Here is a 26,190-nt window from a genome sequence, read left to right as displayed (position 1 = left end):
CTTCATTCTGATGCCATGTCGGGAATCATTTTGACAATTTCCCTTCAGTGAACATAAGAATGCATAACACCTAGACAGTGAATTTTCAACATCAAAAGATTAAAACAGACTATGATACAGGGTAGAAAGGGAGCAGATAAAACTAAAGGTAGAAGTGTGTCAATATTGGGGAGAAGGGGAAATATTAAAGCATTTGTACCCAATAAAATCTCAAAACTAGCCAGCCTCTTAGTAATTGGGTCACCATATTTGCTGGATGACTCTGCTCTTGCCTCCCCTATTGCCACTCGCATTAGTGTAAGCCCCCGGTCCCTAAGAATTCAAAGCTATCCAAAGAGTCAAGAGACCTGAGTTTAAGTCCTGACTCTCACATATACTGGCTATGAGACCCTAGGAAAATCATTTAAACATTATGTCACAGGCAACTCTGTAAGACTATAAATTTCAAAACAAGTGTTAATCTACTTTGGTGAAGAGAGATTCCTCATCAGAAATTCCCTACACCAAAAAAATCATAGTTCCCATAAAAAAATAGTAATAATGATAATAATAATTTAAAGGTAGGAGCAAGTAATTGCTGAAAGTACAAAGATTCTGACTCCAGGGAACTTACACTGACTGGAGATACAACATGTATACAAATAAAATAGTGCAAATTAATTAGAGGAGGAAAGGGACACTAAAAACTGGGGGGATCTGGAAAGGCTTCTAATAGGAGGTAGCAGCTGAGTGGGAGCCTTAATGAAAGATAAGGATTCTAAGAAGTAGAAGTGAAGATGGGGTATATTCTATTCAAGAGCCTATGCAAAGTCACAGAGGTGGGAGATGGACACCCAGTTCAAGGAGAGCAAGAAGGACAGTTTGGTGGGAATACAGAATATGATGAATAGTGTGAAATAAGTCTGGGAAAGTAGATGAGAATGTTTTATGGTTTTAAATGCCAAGGTTTAAAATGCCAAACTAAGGGTTTGCATTTTGTCCTAAAATTCTTGAGCAGGGAAGTAGGACAGTCAGACTTGTGGTTTAGGAAGATTATTTTGGCAGCTTGCATGAAGAATGGATTGGAGAGGCAAGAAACTGGAAAGAAGGAAACCAATTAGAATGTTGCTCTAAGGGTCTAGGCAACAGGTGAACTAGGATGGTGATCATAGAGTGAAGGTAATAGATGAAAGAAATGTGACAGTAGAATTGACAAGATTTGGCAACTGATTAAAATATAGGAATTGAAGCAAAAGGAAGACTAAAAGATAATTCTGAAGTTAGAAACCAGGATGATTGAGAAAACTGTGATACCCTCAACAGAAGCAAGGAAATTTAAAGGAGGGATAAGCTTATGAAAAAAAGTTCTATTTCAGACATGTTGAGTTTAAGATGCTGGTGAAACATCCAAATGGAGCTGTCAGAATAATACCAAGAAGAGAATAGCCATAAGCAAAGCAAACTTTCTGATCCTAAAGGAAGATTAAAAAAAGAAAAAGAATTAGAGTCTAAGGGCATACCCATTGATTTGGAATGACTAAACAAATTGTGGCATATGAAAGTAACAGAACATTATTTTGCTGTAAGAAATGATGAAGGCAATGATAGCAAAATATTGCAGGTACAATGAAATAACAAAGTCAAGTGAACAGAATCAAGAGAACAATGCATAGAAAGATTAATGCAATGATTAGCAAAGTCTCCAGAGGACCTACGATGAAGCATATTACTTCATAGAGCATATTTCCTGACAGAGAGTTAATGGACCCAAAGTGAACAAAGGAATATACATTTTTGGACATGTCCACTATGTAGATCTACTTTGTGTGACTATGCTTATTTCTTACAAGGGTTTCTTTCTCTCAATTTTTAATCAGCGCAGGGGTGTGACTTGAGAAAGAAATAGGGGATAGCAATTGTGATGCAAAAAACACAGGGTCATTTAAACATTTTTTAAATGCACAAAACGTAACTGAATGAAGCTCAGAAGGAAGCAGACAAACAGGTCTGAAAGGAACGTGTGGAATTATTATATGCATTAATATATGTATATATATGCTATATAAGAAGATATACTTTTAAATATATTGAAGCATATGGTTATACCTATATTATAATTTTTTAAAATATAGAACTCTTTTGTTCAGCTATAAAAATATAAATTTTTGGTAATTAAGTTTAGAATTTAATGTTTTTAAAGAAAAAAAGTCAAATGTTCAATATTCTTTATTTGAGAAGTCAGGAAAGTATGTAATGCATTTATAAAAAGAATTCCATATAATAGTTAATATAAAAATTTGTGTGCTTAAAGGACTTCATTTCCTTATCTAAAAATTTTAATTACATGAAACATCTCATTTCCTAAGATGCCAACTTTAGATTTGTCACATGCAAATTAAGGCTGCCCAACTGAAAATGAAAATCTTAGCCAAGTAAAGATTAAACTTACCATGCTATGGCATGTTGGAAAGAGTACTGACCCTGGAATCAAGAAGACCTGGGTTAAGGTCCTGCCCATGGTATGTACTAGCTTTGTGACCATAATCAAATCACTTAGCTTCATGGTGCCCCAGGGAACTCTCTAAGATTGAAAGTTACAAAGACGTCACCCATCTGCTCAGAAATCTGAATTCTTTCCCCTCAAAAATTTTTTTCAAATTTTTCTTGTTTAGTAATTCCAGTTTAAACTAACAATGCAAAGGTGGTCTCCAGCTCTTATTTAATTAGTATCAATGAATGGCCTTTTGCTCTATGCCTCTTTCTAGTATAGTATTTATTGGATTAATTCAGATATGATTAATCTTTTGCATTTACATTTCAGTAACTGGACATATTTGTTGATTCATACTCTATTCCCTTCATGTGACTTTTGCAACTCTTTTATTTAAATTTTTTAATAATAGTTGATTTTTTCCCAATTACATGTAAAGACAATTTGTAACATTCACTTTTTTTTTAATTTTGAGTTCCAAATTTTCTCCCTCTCTCTCACCTTTTCCCTCCCTGAGGCTGAGTATTCCTTTAAGAAATCTGTAGAGACCTTTATGAGTGAATAAAGAGATGAAGCAACAATCTTGGGTCTAGCGGCATTGTTTCGTTATGTATCATTTAAAATGTTATTCCTTTATCACATACGATTTGTCTTCATAAGTTCCTCCATGAACCTAAAACCGCTTTACACACATCTCATCTATTACACTCCCATTTAACGAAAGAGTTTTCTCAGTAGAGTAGTTAATTTTTCCTATATTGGTGCCATCATACCATGATAAGATGTCTGTGTCTGAAAATGCTCAATGATGATCTGTGACACTATCCAAGCAGAACAAAACGCAAGTCACGCTAAAGAGTAACATCATGAAAAACACGTAGCTTTCCAGTGAGATGGGATTGGGAACAACAGTGGCACACAGAGGCAACAAAGAGCTTAGTTTAACACTCACTAGCTGTGTGACCCAGGGCAAGTCACTTAACCCCAATTGCCTCACCAAAAACAAAACAAAACAAAACAAAACCAAAGAGCTTAGTTTAAGTAATTGATGTGTTTATATTCTATAATGCTTTTTAAAATGGGAATGAACACAGGAAAATGAAATATGAGGGAGAGAGAGAGAGAGAAAAGGTTTTTAGATAAAGGTTCTAGAGGTGACCTTCATGTCATAAGCAATTCTGCACAGTCCAAAGAAAGCATATTTTTCAAAAGCATTGACAGATAGAAAGGACAGTTTGAACTTTTCTATGCTGGCAACAGAAAATGAAAAAAAGAGTCCCAGAATTTTTCCTCAGATCATCCAATGCCATGTATCAACCTTGATCACCTTTAAGACCAGGGGCACTAAAGGAATAGAGTTAATGGATCCTGGAAACAATTTGGCAAACCATAATCAGCTCTTCTCGTTCAACTCAACAAACTTTTAGTACATGCTTCCTATGTGCAGAGCCTTTCTGTAGGCACTGGGGGAAGATATAGTCCTCAGATAAAATGCAGTTCTTACCTTTATGGAGTTTACATTCTAGTATCAAGGTGTCAAACATGGTGCTTGTGGGCCAAATGCAGCCCACAACACTCCTGAGTATGGCCTGAGCCATATTAAAATGTCATTCCTGTCTGATTTTTATGTGTGGATATATTATTAAAAAAAGAAATATATAAACATGTGTGGTTTTTAAGTCAATATGCAGCTCACAGGTATCCTAATGTATGCTTTAGTGACCCTTATTTCTATTTGAATTTGACACGAATGATCAAGTAGATTACTGGCCTCCTGACTTTCTGGCTTCCTTCAAGTCTCAGCTAAAATCTTGTCTTCAATTGGAAATATTTCTCAATCTCTCTTAATTCTAACTGATTAATCTGCTGATTATTTCCAAATTTTCTCACATATACTTTGTTTTACATAGTTATTTGCATGTTGTCTTCCCAATTAGATTGTTAGCTTCTTGAGATCAGGAACTGTCTTTTACACCTAGGAGACACTTAAATGCTCATTGACTGACCAAACACCTTCCCCACCACTCACTACTGCTCAGAATTTACACTATGTTAGTATCATATTAGCAAAATGGAATCATGGCATAAAATTGCATGTAATGTGTTGTAATAATAAGAGTCTCCTATCTTAATTCCCCAATTACAGATTTGATGTAGTATCAGTAAAATGATGTCTGTTAGAAAAAAACTGATTTAGAATTATGGAAATATGTTGCCATCATAACCATATCATACTGTGAAATTCAAAAAAATGCACAAAACTGTCACATTAATCTTCATAAATTGTCACTTTTATCACAACATACCCTTCTTCAGAAATTTTCTATGATCCCCTCTTATCTAAGGAATAACATACAAATTCCTTAACCTAGAATTAAAGACTCAAAAAGATGATCCCAAATTACTTTTCCAATCTTATTTCCCATTACTTCTCTACAGAAATACACCACTCTGTGAATCAATGTCTGTATAAATGAATGCATTGATTTATTTAAAAATCATATATTAAGTGTCATGTGCCAGGAACTATGCCAAGCACTGGGGATACAAGTACAAAAACAAGACTGTTTTGTCATCAGGATAACAAAACAAAAAATTGGAGGTTGTCTTAGCAGGTATGTAGTCCAACCCATTCACAAAAGAAGCTTACGTTCTAATCTATAATAGAAGGACATAACATATAAATGGGTATGGTGGTTCAGGAAAGTAGTGTCTAGGGAGTCATAGGGAAAGTGAATTGAGTTGAACCATCATATAGTCAATTGACACACCATTTCCATGAGTAGTGTGGCAGTACTGATTTGATCGCTGAGTCCATAGTAAAAGATGGGAAGGGAAGTGGGAAAGGTATGCATAAGGTGGCTAGATGTCCTGGGTAGACAACTGGATGGCATATGAAGCATGATCTGGTCTAAGGTTCTAGAGCGAGTAGACATAATAAATTGGCTGAATGAATACTCAGTCACCAATCAAGACAGCTCAGCCCAGGACAGGAGTTCCTTAACTCTCTTAGGAACTAGGACACTTTTTCAGACAGTCAGGCTTGAAGACACTGCTCTAGTTAGAGAGAAGTGGCATTACCCAACAAATATTCACTATCCCCATAAAAGTGTCTCATCTATTTTTACTTCTTTGATTTTCCTCAGATTGCTCACTCATTTTAGAATGTCCTTCCCATCTCCTCTCTGCTGTGAATCCTACAAAATATTAGCATTGAACACAGGAGCAGAAAAGCACAGCTGAGGTAGCATAACAGAAAGCAGAGCTTACAGGAGTCCCCTCAATCTGGTGCATAAAAAGAGCAGCTACAATTAATAAGTAAATAAGTAGAATTGAATTTTTAAAAAGAGCAGCTATTCCCAGATACCTTTGTCACCACCTTCTTTGCTAATGTACCATTGTGAGACTGGCCCAGTCTATTGTGAGGTTTGTAGTTTAGTGTGTGGAACAATACAGGTACAATTCAGTTCATGGTGGTTTTAGCTATGGTGGTCTGAGCTTTTAATCTTAATTTCATCAGTCTTGCAACATGTGGCCCTGGCTGCAATTCCTGCAGGAAAAGTCATCATTATCTTTGTGGTGTGTCTGGTTATGACCCATATTACGTCCAGAGATAGGACACAGGATATTGTATACACTCAAAAGGGAATTTGAGCAATGATGTAGACTAGCCTTGAAGATTCAGGCTGAGAGCCATGTATTTAGTTTTCTACAAATGGTCTCAATATCTTATCATGAGAAAAGATTGCCCACCAATATACATTTTTGTATAGTGGTACTGATGGAGTCATTTCCTTCTTGCTGATTACCATGGAAGAGGAACAACAAGGCAGTAAATAAACCAGGAGGAAATTTAATAAGATTAGCTTTCTGATGACTCTGCCCCGAAAAGCAGCTCCCCCTCGGCAAAGCTACTAGAATTCCCCTATCTATTGTGAGAGGAAGGAAAGGGACATGCTAGCTTGTCTTTACCACATAAACTAGCCTCCAAGATCCAGCCCCACATGTTTGCAACTGATGTGGATGGCCATTAACATTGGAAAAGTAAAATGATTAAATAGTGGATTTGGGTTTGGGATTACTGCATGAGAAGAAAAGTCTTTTATCAAGGAACTATAAGTCTGTTCAAGACAGAGTTTCTTGTAACCTTTGACTAGATGTAGAAAAAGTAGGATGCTATAACTTTGATGGTGAGATTACAGTAGAGTAATGAAGCCTTAATTAAATATATCCACAAATACATGGAAAAGTCAGAATTTGAACCCAGATCCTGTCACCAACTGTATGACCTTGGGCATGTCACATAACTTTGTCTTTTCCCTATCTATAAAATGAGCTGGTTCAACTAGCTCTTGTGAGCTGTAATTCTAAGATGTTCAGTATTAAACAATCACTATAGGCAGAAAACAAATGTCCAGAAGAATGAGAATGGTCAAGTGAAATAAATAATAAGAATAAAAGTTAGTGTTTACATAGCACTTTGAGCCTTTTACATAGATTAACTCTTTTGGTCATGAAGACTATGACTAGTTAAGCAATCAGATGTTAATCCAATGATACACTTTATTAAAGCAGCGGTAATTTGGGAACACGTACATGTCAGAGAGACTACTCTGCCAACATTACCTATCTGCTCACTCACAAAGAGGATGACATGAGGGGTATATTATTTTCCAATAACATCACAATTATTTAGAGGGTTGAGAAATGGTTTCTTAGCCCACTGTTAGATTCTGATGAGAACTTCTATGGACAGCCCTATCAAATCAGACACCAAAGAGCTGTACCTGATCAACAGCTAGTCAAAGCCCTCACTCAACTATGTAATAAGATTTTATGGAACTATCTCAACAGACTGTTGAAGGAATCAAACTCTGTGTCAATCAAAAGGAACGCCTGGCCCAGGCAGAAATCAAGGGCTCTGTTCCAATAAAGGCTGCTCAAACCAACCTGATTTATTATAAGTATAATCAATCAACTAATAAACAATAATAAATAATAAACAAATCATTAATTTAGTGATTAAGGAATAATGTTATTAATATTAATGGTTACTCACTTGTATAGTGGCACTGATGGAGTCGTTTCCTTCTTGCTGATTAGCATGGAAGAGGAACAACAGTCAGTAAATAAATCAGGGACCAATTTAACAAGATTAGCTTTTTGATGACTGACTGCCTCTCAAAGCAATAACTTTAAATATAACTTATTGATGTTAATTATAATATTATTGATATTAATAGCATTAATTATTATCTTAATCAATAAACACTTACTATTATATGCCAGGCACTGTCCTAGGTGCTAGAGATACAATTACCAAGAATGAAACAATTCCTACTTGCAAAAAGCTTACATTCTAATGTGAAACAATTTAAGTTTAAGTTTATACAGAATAAACATAAAGACAATAAATACAAATAAGTACAGTAAAAGTGAATTTCAGGTAGTTTGTCACGGAAGGCGCTAGCCGTTGAGGGACCATATAGACCAGGAGTTCTTAAACTTTTTTATTTCATGGACTCCTTAGCAAAATCTGGTAAAACCTACAGGCTTTTCAAAATAATATTTTAAATGCATAAAATAGAATACATAGGATTATGAAGGAAATCAGTTATATTAAAATATAGTTACCAAAATAAAATTTAAAAGCAGATTACAAATCTCTTACGTAAATAGTTATGCTTGAAGCATGTCGTGAAGGAAGCTGGAGATTCTATGAGACAAACATGAGGGGAGAGTGCATTTCAAGCACAGAGGATAGATGGAAGGTAGAGTTTCACAAATAAAGAACACAGAGACAGATAGTTTGGCTGAATCACAGAGTATGGGAGAGGGAATAATATATGAGATTGGAAAGATGGGTTGAGGCCAAGTTGTGAAGGTCTTTCAAAACTAAACACAGAAATCTATATTTTATTCTAAAGCAATAGTGAGCCACTAGAGTTTGTTGGGGTTTTTTTTAGAACAACGAATGTATTTTCCAGACCCCAAAACAGGATGCATAGTCTGACACTGACACATATCCCTTTTATAAAGCCTTCTCACAATAACGTCTGAGGCATAAGACGTGCTAAATACCAGGGACTGTGTGTTCTACTAGTGTGCACTTCTTACAATCAAGACCGTTCCACAAAATTCAGGACATATGGTTGCCATAACTATAACGCAAACTCTGAGTTACATGTCTGAAACAAAGAACAAGGAAATTTTGAAAAAGCAGTGTTTGCCTTAGGGAGGAATAAGTGAGGTCATGATGTTCTTGCCGTTTTTCTCTCTCACTCCCCCTTAGGCCTCTCTCATTTACTCCTTTTCTGAATTCTAGCTGGGTATGCTTGTGGTGATGAAGTGAAGTACCCGGACTAACTGTCCCACAACACATCTTGCCCTATTTTTCCAGTTCACTCACAGGGAAAAGAAGAATGAGCTGAATCTCCAGGCCATGGGTAAAGATCAGGCTTCTGAAATCCTTTTAAAAGAAGTTCTCTGAGGAAATATATCTATGACAAGGGAATATGCATTGGAAGTAGAGTGAAAAGAGACCTTGGAGATAATCTAGTCTGAGGACTACCAAAGCAATGTGACTTGTCCAAGGTCACAAGATGAGCCAGGATTCAAACCCAAGCATTTTCCAACCACAAATCCAGTTCGCTGTGTCTGTCTGTCTGTCTCTCTCTCTCTCTCTCTCTTCACCATGTCCCTTCTCAAAAGTGTTTCGCTTCTGACCACCACCTTCCCCAATCTACCCAGCCTTCTATTTGCCCTCCCTTCTCTTATCCCACTTCCCCTACTTCCTTGTAAGTTAAGATAGGTTTCTATATCAAATTGACTATGTCTGTTATTGAGCCAATTCCAATGAGAGTAAGGATCAAAGTTTGCCCACCTACCCCCATTTTCCCCTCCACTGTAATTTACCACATTCTACTTCTCCTTTCCTTCTTCTCCCAGTGCAATCCTCTTTCTCACTCCTTAATTTTATTATTTATTTTTTGGATATCATTCCAACATAGGCAACTTACACCCATGCCCTTTGTCAATGTATCCTTCTTCTAACTGCCCTAATAATGATAAAGTTTTCAGGAGTTACAAATAACATCTTTCCATATAGGAATGTAAACAGATTAACCTTATTGAATGCCTTATGATTTCTCTTTCTTATTTACCTTTTTATGCTTTTCTTGAGTGTTGTATTTTAAAGTCAAATTTTCTACTCAGCTCTGGTCTTTTCATCAGGAATGCTTGGAAGTCCTCAATTTCATCAAACAGTCATTTTCCCCCCAGAAGCATTATGCTCAGTTGTTCTGGGTAGGTGAGTCTTGGTTGTAATCCCAGCTCCTTTGCCCTCCAGAATATCAAATTCTAATCCCTCCTCCCTTTTTAATGTAGAAGCTGCTTGGGTTATCTTGACTGTGGAATTGTTTATTTCTGGCTGCTTGCAATATTTTCTCCTTGACTTGGGAGCTTTGGAATTTGGCTATAATATTGCTGGGAGTTTTCATTTTGGAATCTCTTCCAGGAGGTGATTGGTGGATGCTTTCCATTTCTATTTTATCTTTGGGTTCTAGGATATAAGGGCACTTTTCTCGATAATTTCTTGAAAGATGATGTCTAGCTACTCTTTTTGATCATGGCTTTCAGGTAGTCCAATAATTCTTAAGTTGTCTTTCCTCAATCTATTTTCTTGGTCTGAGATATTTCACATTTTCTTCTATTTTTTCTTTCTTTTGGTTTGGTTTTATTTCTTGATGTCTCATGTAGTCATTAGCTACCACTTGCTCAATTCTAATTTTTAAGAAATCATTTCAGGGCAGCTAGGTGGTGCAGTGGATAGAGCTCTGACTTTGGAGTCAGGAGGACCTGAGTTCAAATCCAGCCTCAGACACTTGACATTTACTAGCTGTGTGACCCCAGGCAAGTCACTTAACCCTATTGCCTAGCCAAAAAAAAAAAAAAGAAAGAAAGAAGTTATTTCTTTATTGAGTTTTTGTACCTCCTTTTTTTACTTGGCCAATTCTATTTTTTTAAGAAGTTTTTTTTTCAGTGAATTTTTGTACATCTTTTTCCATTTGGTCAATTCTACTTCTTAACGAGTTCTCTTCAGTCATTTTTTGGTACATCTTTTGCCTTTTTTACTGTTTTTTCAACTGTTATTATCTTTAGTAATTTTTTTGTGCCTTCTTTGCCAAACTGTTGGCTCTTTTTTTATGATTTTCTCATAATCACTCTTGTTTCTTTTCCAATTTTTTCCTCTATTTCTCTTATGTGGCTTTTAAAATCCTTTTTGAGCTCTTCCAAGAGTTTTGGGGTTTGGGTTTTTTCTTTTGTACTGAGATATATTCACACTTTTCTTTGAGACTTTGCATGTAGCTGATTTGATTTTATTGTCTTTTTCTGAGTTTGTGTTTTGATCTTCCCTGTGACCAGAGTAACTTTCTGGCCCGTGCTCTGGTCTGTGAGTGACCACAAGCACTCTTTTCCATCCTGGAATTGTAATCAGGACTCCCACTCCTGCTATAGCTCCTCCTGCAGCAACCTGGAACTGTGCGTGGGCAATGCAACAGAAGCCTGCTCCCAGTGCCAGCAAAAGGTCACCTGTCCTCTCCTTCTGACCAGTTTCTGACCCCCTTACCAACTGTGGGTTAAGAGCTCCTGGTGCTGCCACTGCTTCCAATTCAGTCACTCCCCAGGCCTGCTGCCAGCTTGCCAGGGTGCAGCATGTGCTGGCATGGCCTGCACTGGACTTCACTCCACTCACACCCCAGTAAGAAAGATCTTTACTACTGACCTTTTAATTTGCCTTGGGCTGGAAAAGTATTTTACCTCAACCTTTTGTTGGTTCTGCTGCTCCAGAATTCATTTGGAAGGGTTATTTTTAAATTGTCTGGAGGGGAATTTGGGAGAGCTCAGCTGAGTCCCTGCCTTTACTCTGCCATCTTGGTCCCTTCCCCTTATTCTATGTGAACTTAGGCAAGTCAATTAACCTCTCAATGCCCATTTTCTTCATCCATAAAATGAGGCAACTGGACTAAATGGTTTCTAAGTTTACTTTCAGATCTGATATCCTATGCTCAATCCAGTGTCACTTTACAAAATAAGAAAATTTGCTTGCTTGGTGTAGCCCACCATCCTAAATTGCAACAAATTCAGCCTAATTATTTAAGCTCTAAAAACCCAAGCAGCACATTTTTCGTACAAGGAGAGGCACAAAGCATCCAACGGAAGGTTTTCTTCCCCAAGAAAACTCTGAAAGGCATAATGTTGAGCCCTAAGAAGAGGGGCAGCATGGAGACAGAGTGCTGGATTTGAGTGAGGAAGATCTGAATTCAAGCCCTGCCTCTGACACTCAATAATTGTGTCATCATGGACAAATTATTTAACTTTTCTGAGTTCCAGTTAACTCTCTAAGACTGTATCATATGAGTTGAAAGGGGATAATCAGGATAAGCTAGAGTAAGAAAATGATCAAGGAAAAGTTGTAGATTATGTATTTGTCAAGAGAAAAATAATTTCCAGTTAGTCACCATTTACTAAGTCATGACAATATTTATTTAGTTCTTCACTATGTGCTGGGCACTGTATGAAGCACTGGGGAGAAAAATAAAGGTAAATACAAACTCCCTGTCCTTAATAATTCTAATGGAGAAGACAACATTTGGACTTCCCTACAATTAACCCACACAAATTGTCCCTTCCTTAAATCAGAAAAAAATAATAATAATAAGTTTGACTAATCCAATACTCACTCTCTCTGGCCAATAGATTTTTCCACCACCTGGAATCAAGAAACTTATCTGCATTCTTTGGACATTGCAATAAAAATAAATTGTTTACCCACTGAACATTGACCAGTTCTTGTCTTCTGGGAGTTCTCAGTCTAGTAGTGAGAAAAACACAAATGATCCCCACACTCCAGCCCAATGAAAGTAACAACTTGACAGAAGCCACAGCATTCAAAATAATTCATATGAGCTTGAATGACATTCCTATTCTGTTATATTTTCAGGGTATATGCTGTCATCACTGGAATTGAAGAGGGATTAGAAATTGTTATATAGAAGTACTGCTTCCTGGGAAATACAGAAGCTTCGTCCTTGATGGTTAAAACAAGTGAAGGTGTGCTTCAAAACAGAAGCCAATCATTCCCATCTTTCAGCAAACCAGATATTTCAGTACCATCAATGGATGGTGTATAATGTAAAGGCCCCTTTGCCCTACCCAAAACATAGCATAAAGTGCTATGCTGTCTTTATGATTTCCTCTGTGGTAAGAGGACATGATGATGGCTATTTCCTGCCTTGATCTTCTCTCCCCAGAGAACTATGAAATTATGTACGACTTTAAAATTCTGTGATTCTGCCTTTTCCAGAATAACACAGGTGGGATTCTACATGATGTGTCTGGCACGTAACATAATTGTTGTTGTTGTTTTTTCATTCAGTCTATGATTCTTATTCAGATATAGATTCGAGCAGACGGCCCTTAAGGTCTTCTTCCAACTCTTAAATTCTGTGGTTCTTTGATTCTGCTATGGACTAATTTTCTCCTTCCCAACTTGTTAGGGAAAGTGTCACGTCAGGCTCACTGAAGCAGAGATGTTTGAATGGAGATTTCAGATCATCTATCTCAGAGAGTCAGATAGTTGGCCAGAGCCTGGTCATTGAGAGACCAAGATCATGGTAGGAGGTAAATCCCTCTATGGGCAATTAGCTTCTTGCACATGTGAGGTTCCGTATATTGTATTTCAGAAGGACTTAACAGTAATAACAATTTGTCCCTTGAAATGTCTAGTGGGCAGACTCAAACCCAGAATTCAAAGAGGAAAAGAGACAATGGGCTACTCGGCTCTGAAAATAGAAAACAGCATTGCTGGCCTCCTGCGATACAGCTAACTTCAGAAGCTGATGACGCCGCTCTGTGCCAAACTGAAGTCTTCAGCACCTCTCCCATGACCCATACCACCCACATGGGTTGTGACAAAGCTGCACAGCTGAAGGCCTGATGGTCTTCAGTGGCCCATTTCAAGACCCAGAGAGGATTGTATCACACACTTACATGGGAAAAATGACAAGAAAACTTCATTAAAGCAGTCTCAATTAAGAACTTGCTGACAGACCCAATGATTCTGGCTATAGAGCTGTTGTTTTGATAAATTACAGTTTAAGCAAAAGTTAGCGAATGAAATTGGAGGTGTTTAGCTAGTCTTTGGGAAAACACTATTCTGAGTATTAAACAATTTACGTCTCTAAAGCAGGTACTGGTTTGTGTATTACGTAATTAACTGAACCCCTGACATCGTACATGTGATCTTCTGGGTGTCACATCTATATGGAATAGCCATGGTGCATGGTCAATTTGACTACTCTAATTAATTTAAATCTTCAGCTACATGTAAGATCATATATTTGGAAGGATCTTTATTTGTCATTGAGTCCAACTTCTTCATTTTAAAAATGAAGAAACTGAGGCCTAGAGAGGTTAAGAGATTTTCCCAGGGTTGTACCAGAAGTAAGTGGCAGATTTGAACTCAGGTCCTCTGGTTCAGAATTCAGCACTGTTACCATTACACATGAAGCTACTGCTGCAACACACTAAATTGTAGGGGGAGGGAATTGAACATTATCACCAACTGCATTTTAAGAGAGCCAAAGTAACTAGAGCTTTGCCCTAGAACACTAAGTTAAAGGGGGAGTCCTTCTAGGGGAAACTTTTCCTCCCCAGGAGACGTCTTCCCCTTGTGAGACAGTCACCTGGGGCCTTATAGCTTAAAGTTTTCTACCTGCCTGCATGACCCTTCTCTTGAGCCCGGTTCTACCCTCCAGGGTCCTGTCCATACAGTTCCCTTCTCCTAGGTATGTCTCCCCCTAAACTTCAACAGGTGCCCATGGTCTCATGTCTTCTGAACCCTGCACTGCCATTCTCTCCCTCCCAGCCTCCACCCCATCTTTGGCGGACTCTCCTCTGAACCACTGCCTTCTTTACTCCCCATCCCCACACCATTCCTCACTAAACCATTTTTTTCCCAGGTGAAAAGACTACTAGCTATGGCTCTGGGTTATACCACGTAAATGTAGCCACTGTCAGTTCCATTTGCAGAAATACCATCCATCTCTGTTACTCTATAGTTTGGTTTTTTCCTACCTTGAGTGAAAAATTAACGTGAAAGTTGAAACATGCCACCCAAATAACTAAAGCAAGGTAGAAGACAGAATATAAGAAGAAATTACTGGTAGGACCCAATCCCATCATATGGCCCATCCTTTTGCTGTTAAACAACACCATACTAAGTCTGGCATAGTTCTTAGTGTTGTATGTTAACTTTCATACATAAGCATAAGACCACTGCTCCCATCAGCATTCTGAATTTTTTTAACCATGAAGATGAATTTGCTTGATCCACTCACACTCTTACTAGGTCACCTCATTGACCATATTTCTAAAACATCCAGCCAGGCAAAAAGGGGCAGACTATGGCAGTGAAAATTTGGAAAGTTAACTCTTCACGTAGACCAAGGCGTTCAAACCCTAAGCCTTATGTGAACTACTCCATCTCTAACAACTGAATTAGCCAGTCACAAGCGATGGGCTTTTTCTACATGAGAAAAGCAAAACTGATTTTATGTGGATTTGAAACAATTGAAAAACTGCTCCTGAAACAAAGAGCTCTATCTGACTAAACTTCCTTAGGTTTCCTGACTATGAAGTTGAAACTTGCTGGATAATTGATTGCTGAAATCTCCCATTACTATCCCTACTATATAGAGAAGTAGCCCTTTTGTTTCATGCTGGATGTGGAATTTCAAGAGAGGAATCTTCATGGAAAAACTTTCTCAGCTAGTTTCCATGCCCTTGACTGTCCCCTCCCTAACTCCTATGAGAGCTGTGTAAAAAAAAAAAGTGTGGGAAAAGTATTTCTCATCGAATCTCAATGTGGATGTATAGTAATGACTAGGAATAATTACGAGCTCTATCAACCAAGGCTATAATGTGTATTTTGAAATTAAAACGATATGGAAGAGTATAGGGCAATAAAAATGCTGATTTTGTACAAAAACAACAATGAAAGTATGATGAGAAAAAAATACTAAAGGGAATAGTCCATGTGAGGATTCTTCTGAACTTGCATAAAAATTGATTAAACAACATTCAAAGTAAGACAGAGACTACAAAGTCAATCAGATGAAATATTGAAGACTATGACCCAATGACCACATGATTGATCTGATTTGGTTATTACACCTTCAAAAACACAAGATCATTAAACTCAATAAATGCCTGTTAAGCACCTACAATGCGCAAGGCTAAGCACTGGGAATAGAAAGAATCCTTGTCCTCAAGGAGATGACATTCTATTGGTGGGGGGGGGAAATACAAAACAGATAAGTAACAAAAATATTGGCAGAAGGGAAAATTCTAGTAACTGCAGGAAATGCAGAAAGGACCCATGTAGGGAGGTGGGAGAGGGAGGAGGGGAACACCTGAGCTGTCTTGAAAAAAGCTAGAGATTCCAAAGGCAGCAGTGGGGAGGGAGAGTAATCCAGGCCAGGGAAAAGTGTATGAAAAGATGGAGGGGCCCCCAAAAGACAGTTGCACATGTGAAACAGTAACTTTGGCTGGGCCATAGAGTGTGTGAGGGGGAATAATAATGAAACTATATATATATATAATATATATATATATATATATGTACACACACACATACACACACATATATATACACACGCATATATATATATATATATATATATATATGGATGGATGGATGGATATATGGATATATGGATTTTTTCGAATGAAAGTCAGGCACGAAAACCAAAAGCCAAATGAATCATTCTGATTGAGTCTATCAGTCACAAAGGTATGCCATTTAAATCATATTTCTTTCCCATGCAAAAGCTAAATTCTAAGTCAAAACATTTTTAATTTCTATATTTTTTTAAACTTATGCTAGGAGAGGCCCAAGCAACAGGAAATGAAATCTTTTTAGCTCTAACAATGCATAGTCTGACCATAGCCTACCTTGTCAGATTTGACTCACGTAACTGCCCTCGCCATACTTTAGATTCTAGTCAAACTGGTCTAGCAGATGTTCCTAAAATAAATCTCCTACCTTGGTGCCTCTTACAGGCTGTCCCTCAAGCCAGGAATGCACTCACTTTTCCCTCATTTCTGCCTCTTAGAATGCTTAGCTTCCTCCCATCCTGCCATCTTAACCCCAGCACCATGTTCCACAGTCAATCTTTTCCCATCCAAGCCTAGTTGTTAGGGCTCTTTCTTTCTTCAAATTATTAAGTAAATGTTTATCCATTTATATAGTGCACCTCTCCCAGGATGGTGTAAGCTCCTTGAAGACAATGACTACTCCTCATTTTCATCTTTATATGTATGGCTCCCAGCCCTGTGCATGTAGTGAGTACTTTATTAATGTTTGCTGACCAAATGAACGAATGAAATGAATAAGACCATAAAGTTAAAAACTGATAAAGAAGTAAAGATGTTATAATCACTGATGATATACTGATGAAATCAGAAGCTCTTCTAAAGTATTAAGTGCTTTTTCAGTCATTTTCTGGTCACGTCAAACTCTTTGTGAACCCATTTGGGTTTTTTTTTTTTGGCAAAGATACTGGAGTGGTTTGCCATTTCCTTCTCCAGCTCATTTTACAGATGAGGAAACTGAGGCAAACAGGGTTAAATGACTTGCCCAGGGTCACACAGTTGTAAGTGTCTGAGGTGAGATTTGAATTCAGAAAAAGGAGTCTTCCTGACTCTAGGCCTAGTACTCTATCCACCACACAGTCTAGCTGCCCTGAATAATTCTTACACAATTGAATGCAAATGGTTGTAAATGCTTTAAAACATTTTGGAAAATTCTAAGAGTCAAGATCAATGTTCTTTCAAAGCAGAAAGGTTGACTACTTTATCAATAAAAGAAGATATATGAAGAACAAGGACACACCAATATGACAAGCAAATGGTTAAAGATTAAAAAGAAAAAACATCCACTCATTTGGTCATGGGTTGACATAGACTGTACCTATGTGATGTTAATTGATCACGTACCTAAAGTGATACCAAAATGCAAATTAACTGGCTCTTCTAGTTGGCTTGACTAGATCTCATGTTTTAACATTAAATAAGCATGACCTCCATTAATTTAATAAAAAATAATCCCTCAAATTAATGAGTTGACTGAATTTTTTACATCTTCCCATAATTGGGAGTAAAAAGTGAAAAAATCAGACATCATTATAATTCCATTCAGCAAACACAGCTTTAACAGCTGTGTGCCAGATCCCATTGGATATTTGAATTTTTTTTTAATTCAAATATCTATTCAATCAATGAGTCATTTCCAAGTATCTAGATTTGAGTGTTTCATAGTACAGTTATCATAATCAAAAGATGAAGGATGGGAGTAGGGGGAATCTTTCATTGAGTTTATTTGATTCTCTCCCCATTTTTTCCCACTAAATTAACTAAATTTATGTCTACATAGCACCATTCAGTCAAATCAGTTAAAAAATCAAATAGTCATGATGTAATCAAATAGCTCCATTAATTGAGTAACTTTTCACATTTCAACTGGTTTGATATCAACCTAAACTAAGCTTTGGTGCTACACAGTCTTATAATGAATACATCCCACTCTTGACCTCAGCCTCTGCTCAATATGGTGTCAGTGATTTCTTACATCCTGACCATCTGATAATAGCAAAGACAACTGATACCCACTTGCCTGATTGACTTGTCTTTGAAAACTGGAGAAGCAATTGGCTTCTTCCTTTAAAAGGATTTACTTTTTTTTTTTAAAGCAGCTCCTATTATGTCCTCTGGCCTGTTTATTTTTGAAGCCACAGCTTCAAAGAGATGAAATTACTAAATCAATGATTCAACTGGGCTGGAATGGGGTCACTCATGCAGCTGTGTGTTTTCTCAGGCAAATCAGTTCACCTACCCACCGTGGAGATTGACAAAAACCACCGATTGGAACCAGAGTTTATGTGTTAACAAGTAGGTAGGTATACTTTCAATTGTTTTGTGGCTGGAATGTAGTGCTGGAGTTAAAAGTCAGAGGTGGCTAGGTGGCACAGTGGATAGAGCACCAGCCCTGGAGTCAGGAGGACCTGAGTTCAAATGCGTCCTCAGATACTTGATACTTCCTAGCTGTGTGACCCTGTGCAAGTCACTTAACTGCAGTTGCCTCAACAACACAAAAAAATAGTAGCTCACCTAAAAAAATGCCTAGAAGGAACTCAAAATCTATTAGATTCTAAGGTAAATAATTATAATGTTGAAATATTCAATATGATAAACAAATACCACTTAGCATGAAAATTTGAGGATAAGTACTGCTCTTCAGAATTAAGATTTGAAAGTTATGGGCTTGTGTCTTTTAGACGTTCAATATAGTGACTGTTAGTATTGCATGGGTACACATAAATGGGAACATTCTGTCATACCTCCTGATCTTCATGAGGGTCAGTGGATGACTGACTCCCAAGAACATAACATAACAAAACATGTGTATGAGCCCACACTGACACCAATGAATTTTTAGTTAGGGTTTTTGCCAGAGACATTTTGGTCAGACACATCTATCCACTCATTATATTTACCTACATATTACTTGGGGGGGAGAGGGGTGATAGAGAAGTGGTATATAACATGTACACAGAAAAGTAAAGACAGTAGAGTTAACAACTGGAGAGATGGACATCTTTATCCCTTTTCATGGTTGTTCAGTCATTTTAGTCGTATCTGACTCTTCGCCACCCCGTTTGGGGTTTTCTTGACAAAGATACAGAAGTAATTTGCTGTTTTCTTCTCCAGCTCATTTTACAGATGAAGAAATTGAGGCAAGCATAATTAAGTGACTTGCCTAGGGTCAGACAGCTAGTAAGAGTCTGAGGCTGGATGTGAACTCATGAAGATGACTCTTCCTCACTCCAAGCCCAGTGTTCTATCCACTGCGCCAACTAGCTTCACCCCCTTCATCCATTTACCACAGCTTTATGGCCAATATGTAGCCAGCTGCAGCAATTTATCTAGGTGTAAGCCTGGATGGTGGATGGAATCCCTGAAGAACAAGGGGCATAAAGGGAGAAAAGATTCATCTCTCCTGGATGCCTAGGCAACTGAGCAAGTGATCTCTTGAGCAAGATTCAACAGATGGTAGTAATTTATTGTGAGGCAGTAGAAAGCCTGGGAGTCAAGAGAAACAATATTTAATATCTGCGTCACTATGGGCAATTTATTTAACTCTTCTCAACCTCAGTTTCTTCATGTAAAATGGAGGTGATAATACTTCTAGTATCTGTTTATCTATCTATCTATCTATTTATCTATATCATCTATCCCCTAGGGTCATTGTGAAGATGAAGTGAGGTTTTATATGTGTGTGTATGTATATATGTGTGTGTGCATTAAATGCTTCAGAAATCTACAACATAAATGTCAGCTACTATCATTATTGTTATTTCCAAGAGTTTCATTATTTCCAAGGGTTTCTTAGTTTTCACCTATTCACAGTCATGGAGAATCCTAAACAGACATCAAAACACAGCTTCAGGTTTCCCTTGATACAAACCAAAGTAAAAGACAGACTGAGGGAAAGTATTGCTGAATCATCCAGTCTCTTCATGACTGAATTTAGTTTTCTAAATTAAACAACTGAACTACTTTAATGAAGGAGTTTTAAGAATATAAAATAAAAAATAAACAAATTATATAAAATAGAATTTGCCACTAGCACTAAACTGGGGTAGTTTTAGCGTATTTCCAGAAGCACTCTACAATAGGATTTGGGCCCCAGTTTCCACAACAGTAAAATAAAGAGTTTTAACTAGATTGGCTATCTAAAGATTCTTTTTTCTCTAAGAGCTAGGAACCTAGACTTCAAACTTGTATTAAATAGAAACACAAAGTGTTTGGCTAAAGGTAAAGAATGCATCAACATTCCACTAGACTGGACTAAATTCCTTTTTTTGGCTGAAGGTGACTGAAAAACAGCCAAGCACATTTTGATAATCCTTTCTTTAAAAACACACACATACACACACACTTAAACATGTCTCAGCTTGCATGCCAGGCCATTTTTGAAGCACGAAGTTTTCCTTAAAGGTTACTGAGAAAATGCTAAAGTTGGGAGTAGCTGATAAAATAATTAGATCCATAATAGATCCATCAATAAAATAAGAGTGACAACTCAGTTCTAAGGTTAAAGGAATAAATACAAGGAAATACAGAAACCAAAGCAAATACAAACTGAAAAACAGCTTTGTAACTAATGGTCTAGGTATTTCCGACTAACAAATTTATAATGTGAGTAACCAAGGGTGCTATGAGACTGAGATGGCAGAATGTTGGTGAGAGAACAACACTTCTCCCACATTTCTCAAAATTCTACCTTACTAACTGGCTAATTCTGGCTCACTAACTAGTTCTATTCTAAAGGAAATGTTATTTCATTGACTTCATAAACTGCAAAAAATAAGCAAATTATAAAAATTAAGCACTACAATGAATGTTGGTCTTAATTTTGGTTTTTGGTGCTATTATTTCATTTGCTTGGGGTACTCAGTGGCATGGAAGCTCCCTCCACTGATGCAGATCATTGTTATCACTTTTTCAACCTTCATAAAGGAAGTACGAAAGACTGAAGAGTAGGAGATAGGGAACTGACCCTGGAAGTCTTCTATCTCACCTCTGACACCTGTGACTTCATACAAATCACTTAACCTCTCATACTTAACCCCAGACCACTCTCTAAGACTGTAAATTGCAGAACAGTTGTGGTTTACACTAGCAAAGGAAGTCTCCTATGCCATGTAATAATAAGACGAGATGGCTCCCTCCTCCCACCCTACCTCAACAGCATAAATAGAATAATATATGAACTAAGGGTATGAATTTGGATGATTTTTCTCAATAATATTAGGCAGAAGGATGGGCCAGATGTTTTCTAAGGTCCTTTTCAACTGTGAAATCTCAAGATTCTATACTTTCACTACAAATAGGGAAGTATTATAAGATAGCAAGAGCATTGGGCAAAGAACTTAGGTTTCTTAAATTCTAGAACCAGTTTTGTCACAATCTACATGACTAAGGTAGTGTAGTGCAAAGAAACCTAGATTTGGGGTCAGAAGAAGTGGGTTCAAATCCTACCTAATCTACCTACTGAGACTTTGAGTGAACCACCAGTCTATCTGGACCTGTTTTTCCATCTATAAAATGAGGGACTGGCCTAAATGATTTCCAAAGTCCCTTCCATCTCTTTATCTTATGGCCTATGAACTGTGGTTTTTGGAACTTCACTTTTCCCCTTTGAAACTCAATTTCTTTACCCATAAAAGCAAGGAATTTGGATTAGGCAACCTCCAGATATCCTACCATCAGCTCTAAGTCAAATAAAAACATTCTCTAGTTGATATGAACAGGTATTTTTCAAAGGAAGAAATCCAACCTAGCTTATAGCCATATGAAAAAAATACTCTAAATCACTAATAGAGAAATTAAAACTAAAGCAACTCTGAAGTTTCACCTCACACCTATCAGATTGGCAAAATTGATGAAAAAAGGGAAAGGGCAAATGTTGGAGGGGCTGTAGGAAAACAGGCACAATAATGCACGATTTTGTAAACCTCTGAATTGGTCCTGTCATTAAGTAATCAGGAACTATGACCCAAAGTTCCTAAACTATGTATAGATAAATACCACTACTAGGACTGTCCCCTAAGGACATCAAAGAAAAAGGGAAAAGAAGTTTAAAATGTTTATAGTAAGTTTTTGGAGTGGCAAAGAATTGATGTACCTTTGGTGGCAATCTGTGGTCAACAGTGACTACTGCAAGTGAACAAGCTATCAATTTATTGTTGTTGTTGAAAAACAAATTGTAGCACAGGCAAATGGCATCTTTCTCATTCTAACAAACTGCAAACGCAAAAACTAACCATCTCATATTGTAGTATTCAATCTATCTGATTTAAATGGGCCTGGGAAACCATTAATTTATGTGTATATATGGCATTTCCCAGCCCTTATTCTACTCAAAATACTGTTGCTTTCACCAAAACGTGCTAGCTTAGCAACGTGGGAAGGGGATAAAGTTGGCATCACAAAAAAAGTTCATGTCCCCAGTTCTACCACTTATTCCCTTTCTTTACCCTCAGACAAGTAACTGAATAAGAAATAATCTCTGGACCTCAGTTTCCTCAGCTGTAAAATGGGTCAATGTCCTGTAAAGTGCCTTCCAGCTCTAAACCTAAAATCTTACTATTTTTTAATTACCCAAGTAGTTATTACTGTTCAGTCATGTCTGACTCTCCACTACCCCATTTGGGGTTTTCTTGACAAAGACAGTGGAGTGGTTTGCCATTTCTTTCTCCAACTCATTTTACAGATGAGGAACTGAAGTAAACAGAGTTAAGTGACTTGCCAGGGGTCACAGGGCCAGCAAGTGTCTGAGGCCAGATTTGAACAAAGAAAGAGGAATCTTCCCGACTCCACGCCGGACACTCTATCCACTGCGCCACCTAGCTTTGTAGCAAGTTAACGAAGAATTCCTTCTTTTCCGTTTGAATTTGAAAATCGTGAAAATCACAAACTAACAACTCCCAGTACTTAGGGAAACAGTGTGCCCTATATAACCTACTGCAAATATTATTCATGCATCCATGCACAAGCCTATTCAACAAAAACTAGAAGTCAGCTATTTGCAAACACTGTGCCAGGTGCTAGGAGGGATAGTTATATGAGACACAGTTCTTGCCTTCATGGAGCTTACATTCTATCACAGAGTTAAGACACAAACTCAGATTCCATAATAAACAACAGTATATGATAAATTCATCAAAAAATTGCAAGAGTGAGTACTCTATGAGAGCTGAGAGGCAATGCCATTTGTTACCAAGTTGGCAACATCTTAGTTATATCCTTTCCGAAAAAAAAACGAAAACATTTTAGGTCACTGTCCTAGAGCAATTGCTGTCCTTTGAATTAAGCTCAGTCAAGGAATCATGAAATCTTTCAAAGTTTAAAAGTTTTAATATTGCTCCATATCACAAGTAAAAAGAAACTCTTTTCCTCTAGTGAAAAAGATACAACTATGAAAAGAAAGAACCCAGAGGAAATGAGATTTGCATTTGGAAATTCAGGAAACCAGGAGATCAACAAGGATCTCTAAGCTCAGGCTACGTCCGAACCCCGTGAGAATCCAGAGGAGTCAGCCAAGGGGGGTGCCTGCCTCTCCCGACTTTGGAATCGCTGATTAGCAGAATGTTTGGTCTGATTTCTAGTGAAACCGGGCACCGTTTCCTCCTTCTGGATACTATACTGTGCTGGCAGAAATCTAGGTCAATGGGAAGCCGACGGTCCAATCCACCTTCTCGCTGCGCTTTTTTCTGGGAAGCGCAAGTTGGCAACGAGGCTGCCGCGGAGCCGCGGAGAACTGCGGAGCTGAATCCAGCAGCCCGAACGAGGTAGGACCCGCGCCTGAAACCCAGAACCCCTCTGTGTGTGCCTGCCGGTGGGCCAAGCCGGCAGAGAACAGCCAGGGAAAGCTGACCCTGCCTGCGCCGCCTGTCCTCTCCTTTGGGGACCAGGGCCCCCTCTTTCTCCAAATGCCCCGTTCACCCATCACCCTCAAGAGGTTACCTGATCCACCTAGTCTTCGAAAGTCTTCCCCTTTCCCCCTCGCAGCTGAGCAGTAGCCGAGCCCCAGCCCGATACCTTTTCAGAGGAGGAAGTGAAGAAGTTGGATTCACTTTTCCCTCAACTTGGACCAACAAGGTGCTTAGAAATCTCTCAGTGGCTAGCCCCCTACCTGGAGGCTGATCCCAGAGAATCCTCCGTCCACCCTCCACCATCCCCACCATCCCCATCTAAATGCACCCTCCAACCCTTCCCAGAGGACTTCATCTCCCACCCCGGGCTAGCCTTGGGGCCCCCCTCACCTCGTAGGAGAGGCTGCAACTTCGGGGCACTTGTAGCTGGATCCGGACATACCCCCGCCCCAGCTCCGTTCTTGCAGCGCCTAGTCCCTACCCTCCTGGCCCCTGGCTTACTCAGCGCTTCCGAAGGAAGGGGGAGGAGGGCTGGGGGGAAGGGAGGGGGCCAGCCATGGGGGGAATGGGAGCAGTGACACCGGGAGTCCGCGCCGCAAAGGGGGCCGCAGCTGCAGCTGACTGCAGTTGAGCTCTGGCCAGTGGCTGCGGAGGAGTCCCTGAGAAATCCTGGCTCCTCGATCCCTAGAGATCCAATTACACAGAGCGGCTTCGCTCTCCGAGCTCCTAACACTTTTCGGTCGAACTGTGGGTGGGGTGGTATGGGGGCTCGGAGGAGCGCTATAGCTCTGCATTGATGGGGGGAGGGGGAGGCAGGGTATTCGGGTGAATTGTCCACCGTACGTAAGTGAAGCTCAGTCTTTCACCAACCCAGAGGGACTGACCCACCGAGAGACAGACCTGAGGAGAACAGCCACCTTGAGTAGACCCATCAAATATGCCAATCAGGCCCTCTTGGGCAAGGTCATGGCTAGGATCCTGGAGAGAGAATTAGAAGGAACCACAGGGGTCATCTAGGTCGACCCCCTTATTTTACAGACGAGAAGCCATTTGAAATACCGAAGAATTTAATAAGAAAAACAGAACAAAGTAAACAAAAATATAGAAAGTGCTCTTAGCGCTTCTCCCACCTGCTAGTGTCTTCCCTCCAAAACGATTATCTTATCCAGTTCTACACATTTTGTATATATCTACATTTTTGGCATATACATATATGTACTGTTACATACGTGTGTAGATATACATGCACATATACCTTGTGTACAAATACCGTGTACTGATAGATCTATATGTAGATATATAGATATATTCCCCCTTTAAGCTGTAAACTCCCTGGGCTCGAAAACTATTTTGCTTTTGTCTTATTTTGTCTTTTTTGTCTTTTCCAGCAGGAAGGGGCCTGGCCCACAATAGGTGCTTTTACTAAATGCTTGTTAACTGCTTGACAGCTGTTGAATCCACATAATAACTCTAGGAAAGAGATCCTTTTCTTTATTACAGGAGGGATGTGACTTTGATTTCTCCATTTTACAGATGAGGCAACTGAGGCACCTAGATGTCATGGAGATCGAGTCAGTCAGCATGACCTGAAAAGACACACTTTGGAAGAGAGAATTGTTTGAGGCCACAGGGCAGAACACCCTGTCCACTGAGCTTCTGCCTCAGCAGCTCCTTTCAGTTTATTTTATGTATGTACCTTTCGGGAGAGCAACCTCCTGACAAACACAGCCTAGTGCCAACATCTCTGGGTTTAATAGGCAAAGTGGTGACATTTTCTTTTTCCTTGAAAATTGGAGTTTGGAGAATAAGAGATGAAGGGATAGTTTATGTTTGTTTCTAAGACAAATTGTGGTAGTTTAAATGAGACTGATTAGTAAAGTCATTAATCCCTCCTTCTCTACCTCTTCTGTCCTACCCACCCAAACTCCCCCCACCCCGGGCTTTTGTCATTTTGTACTTCTAGATAGACTCTTGGGTCTCCAGGCCTCTAAATTATAAACGTCAAAGGCATGTCTTCCAGGCTGTGCCTAGGGCTAACTTTATGTGATGATTAACTAACCGCTGTCTGAAACCCCAGGATTTAACAAATATTGTTTGATGGAGGCTTCATTAAACCATTCCAAATAAGCCTATAAATTAAGAGGCAGGACATGAGTCATG

General features: G+C 38.6%; 1 protein-coding gene across 1 annotated transcript in view; it reads right to left on the bottom strand.

Moving 5' to 3' along the window:
• The window catches only part of SLC16A12 (solute carrier family 16 member 12), a 98,839-nt gene extending 74,166 nt beyond the window's left edge, over positions 1–24,673 (bottom strand). The window contains exon 1 of the mRNA XM_020964160.2: positions 24,421–24,673. The gene's annotated coding sequence lies outside the window, so the exon portion shown is untranslated. The remainder of the gene's footprint in view (positions 1–24,420) is intronic.
• Between the last annotated feature and the right edge of the window lie 1,517 nt (positions 24,674–26,190).

The sequence above is a fragment of the Phascolarctos cinereus genome, unplaced genomic scaffold, assembly GCF_003287225.1.
Source record: "Phascolarctos cinereus isolate Bilbo 61053 unplaced genomic scaffold, phaCin_HiC Scaffold_3;HRSCAF=262, whole genome shotgun sequence".
Taxonomy (NCBI): domain Eukaryota; kingdom Metazoa; phylum Chordata; class Mammalia; order Diprotodontia; family Phascolarctidae; genus Phascolarctos; species Phascolarctos cinereus.
This window is presented reverse-complemented; position numbering and strand designations above follow the sequence as displayed.